This window comes from Misgurnus anguillicaudatus, chromosome 21 (genome assembly GCF_027580225.2).
Source record: "Misgurnus anguillicaudatus chromosome 21, ASM2758022v2, whole genome shotgun sequence".
In the NCBI taxonomy this organism is placed as follows: Eukaryota; Metazoa; Chordata; class Actinopteri; order Cypriniformes; family Cobitidae; genus Misgurnus; species Misgurnus anguillicaudatus.
The window spans coordinates 37,048,196-37,058,449 of record NC_073357.2 but is presented as its reverse complement, the minus strand read 5'-3'; the positions used below and the strand labels follow the sequence as shown (position 1 = coordinate 37,058,449).

The 10,254-nt window shown below is 36.7% G+C and overlaps 1 long non-coding RNA gene across 1 annotated transcript; it reads left to right on the top strand.

Annotated features, from left to right (window-relative positions):
* Nucleotides 1-5,721: 5,721 nt before the first annotated feature.
* LOC129447050 (uncharacterized) lies at nucleotides 5,722-8,699 on the top strand. Its single transcript, XR_008645366.2, has 3 exons — nucleotides 5,722-5,827; nucleotides 6,626-6,752; nucleotides 8,405-8,699. It is a non-coding gene; the product is annotated as an uncharacterized lncRNA (long non-coding RNA).
* Nucleotides 8,700-10,254: the final 1,555 nt, after the last annotated feature.

Genomic DNA, 10,254 nt, shown 5'->3' with positions numbered 1-10,254 from the left:
GTGTTAATAAGTCAGAATGCTTGAAATACCATTGAACCACCCCTTTAACTTTATGTATGTGCACAATTTACACAGAAGGTTCTGAAATTTTCTGACATAAAAGAAAAAAATTTACAAAAACATTTAATTAATTTAATTAATAACTGTTTTCCAGCTATAAGGACCCAACGCTGCATGGTAAAAAGTGGTCAGTTGTTGTCTTGGTGATGTCAAGTTATGATGTATTGATTAATGTCAACCCATGGTTGGGTAACAACAACCCAGCATATGTCTATTTATAACCCAAGAGTTGGGTTTGTCCATATTTGTCCCAACCATTGGTTTAAACATACGGAGCATTCATTTCCTCTTAAGAAAATCACACAGAAAAAAACATGCCTCAAACATCCTGGTGTCAAAAGAGAAACAAATATTGTCTCTTTATATAATAATAGTCCGTGTAAATTGCAATAACACACCAAAATAGTTCATATTATAATACATTTAGGTTCCTGCAGCATAATTAATTAAGACTTCAACAAGGCAAGGCAAGTTTAATTGTATAGCACATTTCATACACAGAGGTCATTCAAAGTGCTTTACATAGAAATGAGAAAACAATCTAAGAGTTAACTTGTTTTATTCTTGTTGTACAAACCTACTAATTGTGTGGAATTAAGTTACAGTACATCATACCTGATTTCACTGTTGAGCTCCAGCTCTGGCATTATCACTGGCATCATTTTTGTTATTGAAAAACATGTGGTTATAGTTTATACAGAGTCTATAATTACACCTAATTTCCCAAACAAACCTTCTGAAACTGGTAATCCACATTTTCATTTAATACGAAGACTTTACTTTTGGTTTCTAAATAAATAATGTCAGCGGTTTCATTTTTTGATCCTCTTAGTATGTGCAGCGAGTTGTTATTTATTGGAGAACCGCATTTGAGCACCATATGTTCATACTGCAATTTTGTTGCGTTACACTGAATCTGAATTAGTTTGATATGACTCTGACAGCCAAGATGAGTGTTAGCCTTGCATCAATTATAAATATGACAGGGGGAGCCATTTGCTTTCTGGGGGAGGGGAGAGAAGCCGTCATTAGAATCCCATTACCCATTTGTGTCCTGACATGGTGCTATGAGACAGACATGGAGTGACGGAGAGAGGTGGTTGTCTATTGTGTTTCATACTGGTTGTCATGGTTTAAACATTAAGATTTAAATTAATTGCAGCTTGGTGCATTTCCAGCCTCTCTGTTTAAAAACAAGACTTTGACCTTCAGTGAGCCTTTGAAGAACCAGACAGGTATTTACATGCTAAACATAATGGGGGGAGCTTTTCTGAATATACGCAAATCGTTCTCTGAAATCCATTGCATGAAATAAAACATTTGAATGAGTTGAATGAGCTCTCGTGACATTTTAAAGAACTGTGATTCTGCGTGTGAAAAGTCTCACAATCTTATAATGAGATTGGGTGCATCAAAATTTGATTTCAATCACTGATTTTACATTAATTGCAATCTTTGACATGACCTTACTCATGGTTATATTTTCACATAATGTTCTTTATAGGGATGCACCAAATCCAGGATTCGGATTCAGATACTGGGCTTTTTGATGGGGTTCGGGTTCGGCCGAATCCTAGATTTTTTTTCCACCGAAACGAACCCTAGGCTCGCACTACGCTGGTCGACGTCACACAGCCGTTGATTACACACATCAGGTGCTGACGTGGAGATACGTTTTTCTTTCGGTGAGCCTTAGGGGCGGTTCACATTTCGTGGACGGGAGTTTGTCGCACCGCATCGCTTTCATTATGCATAGGCTTATGGTAATTGTCAAAATAGTTTTTCCCACTTGTCATCCTGACATAATTTTTTTACAGTTAAAATTAAATAAAATGAAAAATACACTGCTGTGGACATTGTTTACTTCATTAATGTGTTTTACTGCGTTAATGGAATAGGATGCGAATAGGATTCGGTTTTGGACTAATCTTAAACAATGGATTCGTTATTCGGCCGAACCCAAAAAATCTGGATTCGGTGAAAAAAACCTTTGATTACTTTGTATAATTTCAATGTTTACTCATTTTACAGCAGGGCAACTTTCACTCTACACCGTACAAAATTTCTGTAGAAATTACAGTATTACTGGTTATTACTAGCAACTAGATGCCAGTAACTTACTGTAGATTTTACAATTATGTCATTTACTGGCAACAGTTTGTTCAAAGTTAAATGAACATTAAACATTTTCAGTCTTTATCTTCTACAGTAAGTTACTGCCAACCAGCTGCAAAATTGCAGCTAATTTTTTTACAGTGTAACTAATATAATACAAAGCAAGAATTTAATTCACCATTGTTACACTATAACACTACTATATTATTCTAATGTCTCATGAAAACACACAGCAATTAAGCATTTTTTTCATGTCATAAAGCTTAAAAAAGCTCTCCGGGCAAAATAGTACAGTCAAAGCTACTGTACCATGTTTCTCAGACAGCAGCAAGAAATCTGTTCAGCTTGCCCTGCATGGCCATTAAACAACAATAACCTCTTTATGATAAAATCCACCAAGCTGCCAGCTAGTCTCTGCTTTCTCATTCAGGCAGAATAAAAGTAAGAACAAGTGAGGGTCCAAAAGCAGAGAAAATTGAGTCTTGGATGTGTGTGTGTGTGTGTGTGTGTGTGTGTGTGTGTGTGTGTGTGTGTGTGTGTGTGTGTGTGTGTGTGTGTGTGTATGTGAATCAGATAAGAGAATGAGAAGGATAATTAAACTCATGCTGAGGAAGAGAGGAGGGGAAGAGGGTGAACAAGAGATAGAGAAGAAGGAGAGAACAGGCACGGGTTTCTCATTTTGTAAACGCAGACTGTTAACATATTGTCCACTTCTGAATATTTTCATCACTTTATTATGTCTATATAATCTAATTAACGAAAGAAACATATGAAAGTGTACATTAGCATTTAGAAAAGAAAGAAGAAAAGAAGAAGAAAGAAAGAAAAGCACACAGTGCAATGTTATCAGCGTTAGTTTGACAGGGAACACATGGGCAAGTCTGACAAAACACTGTAAATTTTACTGTTTAACAGAATGAGAGGTTTGTTTTTGTAACACAGTATAATATTAACTGTTTGTCTGGTGGGTGAGTCATAATAATATTATACAGTACTGTGCTCGTGTGCGTGTGTGTGTCAGCATCATCTGAAGATCTTTCAAAAGTGAACGCTCACACATTTTCCTTTTATTTATTTTTAATGAGCATGGACAGTATACCCACACAACACATTAAAATCAAAATGCCAGTGTCAGCATGATGAACAAAGAGTTCATTCTCTTTATAAGCAAGTCTCCTTTATGTAATACATATGTCTTTATAAAGATTGCTCAAACTTAAACAGCAAGTTAACCAAAGCACCTGGTGCTGCCATCAGAGATAGAGACAGGATGCTTTAACTAATTGGTACGTGGCAGAGGGGGAAATAATTGGATGATCTGAGGTAGCAGGAGAGACAGAGAGCTGTCTGAAAGGACAGCTTTCTGTAACTCTGTGGGGAATTATCTATAAAGCGTTAATATTTATTCTCTCTCTCATTCTCTGAGCACAGATAAACAAGTTTTCTGTGACTCATGTGTCAAGGCCATGAAAGAGAGCCATGATTAATGTTCTCTGCTCCTTTTTCAGGCACTATTATACCTCCCCCTCTCCATCTCACACACACACACACACGCACGCACGCACGCACCCTTAAGACTATTTCTTCACAGCCCAAGTATAGTATATTGATTCTGTTTAATATGCGTAATTATTTTTACTTCATACAGAAACAATGTCAAGCACTGTAGCTCATTACGGTAGAGGTTACTTGTGCTAAAAATTTCCAGTGAGCAATAATGTCTGGAATATTCATATTGCTGCAAGCTTTATTAATGGAAACAGTAGAACTGATGTGTTAATGATGAGCTGGTTTTAGACTATATAGTCTTAAAAGTACGAAGAAATAAGTTGCAAATCGTAAATTGGTTTGGTTACTCTACTGTAATACAGTAAATTTACATTAACATTTTTGCATTAGGCAGATGCAAAGTGACTCACAGTGCATGGTACCGTATGGGTGATTCTCACGAAATCCAGACTTAGAAGGTGTGCAGCATCAGATTTTTTTAAAAAGCCCTTGAAGCCAATTTTTTGCACATATAAGATTAAGGACTGAACTTACTATAACCATTATTTTTAGACGATTTAAAACATATTTCCTATAGAATTATTTACATTTTTTAGATTATCATTATCAAAAATTATCATTACCGCAACATGATATAACATTAAATATATGCATTTACAAACTCATGTTTCGGTAATGAAAACTAAAAAGTTGTCTAGGTACTATGACAAACAAAATGTAAACTTTTATCTGAAGAGAAAAAATAAGAACTGCTTACCTGGTAGCCATCTTGAGTGTCACAGTCAATTATGTCCCTTCCAACAAATTTTTTTTTTTTTTTTTGAAAATGTTATTTCCTTGAGGGCTTAAACAATGATTGAAAATTGTTGCGGAGGATGATACATTTATATTCCTTATTATAGTCTCTACATTTACCAATGATCACCAAATACAGTTTCTTTACTGGAAATGTTTAGAGTATAACATGCATTGAAGCTTTTAATTTGTTGGTTTTTTAAATTATAAATATTTCCATGTCAAAGAACCCAAATCCAGTCATGGACACATTGCGGTAATGAAAATTTTCCCCTTTAATGTGGAAAAAACTAAATTTTTGTATGGTTTGTATGATGTCATTTGAAATCATGGGCAAAATCGTACGTGAAGAGATGTTTGTGCTTCTTATTTTGATACTCTTACTTTGCATTTACTTTTTTTATCAAAATGTTTCATGACACCTCATGAGTCTAATTTCGCTAGAATCACCCGTACATACATTTTTGTGTGTTGGCTGGGTTTACCCTATGACATTTTGGACTGCTTACACAATGCTCTACCTCTGAGCACAATGTAATGTGATTTTCATTACTTTTAATAGTTTCTAAATGTGCTCCATTAAAGTGGAACTGAATAAGTAGGGTGCTATTTATACCAACAATGCAAGTATTATTGATTTAAAATCTTTAAAAGCTGTTGTACTGTATAGGCAATAAGGGGTTAAGCAATTCTTGCTGTAAAAAGATTTTATCTTTATCAAACATACACCACAAACCATTAACCTTACATTAAAACCCATTGCCATTTCATGCCACAATGCACCATATCAGTTCAGTTCTAGCATGAGATCTTATCTGCTTAATAACACCTGTTCAAAGCTGCACTCTAGGACATCAACAGCAGGTCTGATTAAAGCATTATCTCAATGCTCTATTTTTGCAACAGTCAGTGTTATAAGTTAAATGTGCACAATTACCAGGTTGTTTAAACATCCAACACTCTCTATTTTGCCTCATGTCAAAGCTTACTTAGGCTATGTAAAAAAATGTGATCAAATATATACAGAGAAATTTATTATTATAAGAAATTATTATATATATATATATAGAAAAAGAAACATGCAATGGTACATTCAAGACAGCAAATCCATAATAAAAGTGTTTGTACATTGTGTTCGACCGCAGCTGACAACATTAAAGGTTTGCTACTATGCACAGGATTTTATTGTTGTGCGAGATCTAAATCATGTTGTGCCAACATTTCACATTGTTGCATAGCAACAGCGGGATGAAATAACCCTAACGCCGTGGAAACGGGGCAGTGTTTCACAGTGCATTTCTCTCTTCTGGATAAAGCGGCCCTGACGTCCCCCGAGAGGAAAAAGAAGGTAAAATCATGAGTAATGATCTAACGGCAAACAAAGACGGCTTTATAGCTTGAGCCAGATGGAAAATTCAATTTGGAGCAGATAAATAAATAACAGAATGCAATAATGTAAAACTGCACATAAAGCATGTGCACCTGGCACTGAGGGGAGCAGTCGTTTTGGAAAAACCAATTGCAGTTGATATGAAAATATTCATTTTGTGCTTCTCACTACATATTGTTCAACATGCTCATAGCGTTTGGGTGTGATAAAATAAAAGTCACAGGACAGAAAAGCGTAATCTGCTACTCAATTTCGAAACGTACAAAGGCATAATATGCGTCTCCATTTATATGGCAAAATGGACAACAGGATCATAAATTACACTTTTACATAGAGAACATGAAAGAGCTGCAGTTTAATAAAGACTTACAATTTCACTCTGCCTCAAAACCTATTAAGCAACCAATTCAGACACCATCTTTAGTTAGCATTACTTGCTATACTTTAAACTGTAGTCTACCCTGTCTCATGAGTGAAATATGCTATTTAATTTTTGAGGATTGCATGTATCCTGTAATGTAATCCCACAATGCATTGCAAAAAAACACAGTTAAACATTTCCATCCTTGTGGATGAGGCAGAAAGAGATACCGAAGTCCACAAGTACACTTTAAAAAATGAATTTTTCTAACTGAATAATATTTACAGTTACATTATACAAGTTACACTGAGTATGACAATTCAAGTGAAAGTTTGAACGAATTTCTGAACTTGGCATGATGTTGCTTATTGTTTTAACTACCACATGCACTCAAGCTGGCATCCATTAAAAAGTTCAATGATCTGCGGTATCTCAGCATGATCTGAAAACGTTCCAGATGGCATCATGTGTGATTCAATGCAAGCAAGGAAATATGACCTCTCATACAAAGGAGTTAACATGGTCAGTGTCACAAATTTGCTGACCATGATTAATGTTTTTATAAATGATAACATACTGCGCATACAGTACTGGTCTTCAAGCTTAGTTTACTGTGCTTGAACACTGTAAAACCTAAAAGTTACACTGCAAAAAATTCAGTAGAAATTTGCAGCTGAGTTGCCGTAGATTTAAATTTATGTTATTTACTGGCAACATTTTGTTCAAAGTTAAATGAACATTAAACATTTACAAGTCTATGTCTTTACAGAATAAAACTAGAAAAACAGCATCAAGCTAAACATTCTGGGAAACAAAATCTGACGCAAAAAACAGAAAAAAGTTGATGATGATTTCTGGTTCCCAGAATGCTTTGCATGAGGCTGTTGTTGTATAGTTTTATTCTGTAAAGATAAAGATTTGTTAATATTTAAAATGTATTTAACTTTGAACAAACTCTTGCCAGTTAATAACATAAATTTAAATCTACTGTAATTTACCGGCAACCCAGCTGCAATAACATTGTAATTTCTATGGATTTTTCAACCCATTCTCACTCCCCAAGGCGTCAAAATCTGAAGCATGTTCAAACGCCTTCAGCGTGAGTATGAAGATGTGAAGGGTGCCCCTATGCGTCACTATATCGACGAAGTGGGAGCTCCGTTGCTTTCGTGCTGGTCCCTTAGCGTCGGATGTAGACGGGGGGGGGTCCCGGAGGGTGGTGCCGTCGCGTTGTGCGACGATCGGCGGGATCGTGCCGCTTCTGGACGGTAACTACTCAATTTTTGTTCTAAATTTTTTACCATTGTCGCCTGGGGTTGGGGTTAGAACGACTTTCTGTTACATAAAATTACATCCTAACCCAACTCTAACCCTAACCCCAAGCGACAATGGTTTAAAAATCAGAAGACAAAAAGTATAAACCAATACAGACATCCTAACCCAAACCCGAACTCTAACCCCAAGCAACAGTGGCTTAAAAATCAGAAGACAAAAAGTATAAACAAACTGACATTCAAACCCCAAGTCTAACCCCAACCCCAAGCGACAATGGTTTAAAAATTGGAAAAAAATTGAGTAGTTACTGTCCAGAAGCGGCATGATCCTGCCGATCGTCGCATAACGTGACGCCATCACCTTCCGGGGTTCCCTTTCGTCTGTGTCCGACGCTGAGGGATTAGTATGAAAGCAACGGAGGTCCCATTTCGTTGATATAGTGACGCATAGGGGCACCCTTCACGTTGAAGGCGTTTGAGCGTTTGAGCATGCTTCGGATTTTGGCGCCTTGGGAAGTGAGAATGTGTTGGATTTTTTTACAGTGTAACTCAACTCAAACCATTTAAGTAAACCGGTTGCATTAGTTTAAAAACACATACATTTGAGTACTGTGTGTGCACTTAAACAAATTGCGTCATATGCAGTTATGCACTTATATTTAAGTTCACACTACTTAAATATAAGTGCATAATTGCACATGACTCAAGTTCACAGTACTTAAATTTATGTGTTTTAAAACTTAAATGGTCTTATACAACCGGCACTTAAATGGTTTGAGTTAAGTTAACTGTTAGGTTTTACAGTGTACCGTGGGCCAGTTGTGGTAGAGTATAGTGAAAATTTTGCATCACATGAGTAGTTTTTACTGTCACCTGGTGATACATGTTTACTCTCCCCAGTCGCCACATTACACCATCACTCTCTGGTACAGCAGCATGCAGGGGCATCTCCTCTGGAAGTCTCAGTATCGTACTGTAGTTCCCAACAGCAGATGGTGAGAGATTATGTAGCCCAATGCACTAGTGAGGTATGAGGTCAGTAAACTGAGATCTGTTGCAAGGACATCACTGCTCTGTAATTGGGCTTTAGGTCAGTGGTACCTGACTGTATTACAGCTCGAGATGATTTTTACACATGATGAATGAATTTGTCACGAATCTGTCTAACCAGACCTTAATGAGTTGCTGGAAAATAGTGAGGTTAATATTTCAGCTACTAAAAAGCTGTCACATAATGTTGAGTAAATCCCATTCAATCAAACAAAGTAGACAGCGAGCCATTAAAATCCAGCGTGAAAAGAAAATTCATTGCATGTACAGTATTCTAATAGTCCAAATATAAAATGACCTTTTTGTGCATTCCTGCTATTGTCTGAGAATGTCTGAGAATCCGTTCATGCCTCATTTGTTTAGTTGGTTTTCTCAAACTCTTGCACATTTCCTGACTATTTCTGCTCAGCGATTGTGAAAGTTCAATGGAAACTTGGGCCAAATATTCGGTCTTTCAAAGTAAGAATGGTCTCAAAATAAATGTATATAGAGTGTGAAGTTTGTTTTATCAACGTGAGATCCAAACCCTGGAAGTAAATTGTATAAAATATTTGTCAGTTATGGATGGCCTGTCTAACATCAGCCTCAGCGGTTGAAAGTAAAACAGCAAACAGGCATATTTCATCATGACTTGACATAAATCATGAACACCTCCAGGGCTGTTTATAAACTACCCATGATAATCTGTAAATCAGTCCAATGTGTTGCATTTCACCGGACGGACACATATTCTCCTTAGGGTATGTGTTGAAAGTTTATAGTCTAAGTAGGCTTGCATTGATGTTCCACATGCCTTATAACTATAACATAAAGAGTAATGCAGACTAAGAGTAAATGCTGTCAGGACATTACTGTACCGTATCAGACTAATGTCTTGGTATTTTGGATGATTAATGATACATTCAACTGACCGGAAGATCATGATGCAGCTCTGTCTGGTTCTTCACAAATGCTAATTATAAACCTCAAGGGCAAGAAAGCTTGTTGCAAGTTCATATCAAACAAAACTAATCACAGCAGGTGCACCGCTCTCTCCGAGGAACGCTAGAGAAACCTGAACAAAACAATGCCAATAAACAAGTTGCTGTTTTTTATTTGCATCAGCCGAGTGACAGATGTAAAGTGGTGGTAGGGGAGAAGTGTTGTGGGTTTCTCAGTGTAACAGCGCCAGCTCTCTCTCATCAGATAAATGCTTTGAACTCAGCGGGCAATGAAACTGACACTAATGAATGTGATTCCCCAACACTGGCTGCCAACAGCAGGAATAAAACTAATAAAGCATGTACAGTTCAAAGGTAGACAGCTCAATATGGATGAAATGATAGAGAGACTTGGCTCACTGACTGAAGTACATGAGAAAGTAAATATTAAACTTATGCAGACAGAAGCCCGGCAAGGGGTCGAGCACATTTAACCACAATCCACCCTGTATACATTCAAAATGCAATTTAAAGGGCGTTTTGCAGGTAAAATTTTTCAACGAATTTGTGCAATTTGCTTGTTGATAATAAACATTTAAACTGTTATCCATTGTATTTTATGTTGTTGGGTATCACAAAACCCGAAAAAGTATGAAAAAGTACAGCAATTTGCAATGATTCTCCTTTCCCTCACAACGCACTGTATGACGTCACGCTGGGGAGAGAATTGACCAAAGCCGCCTTGAGAGCATTGAGAATGACTATAGAAAGACGAGTAAA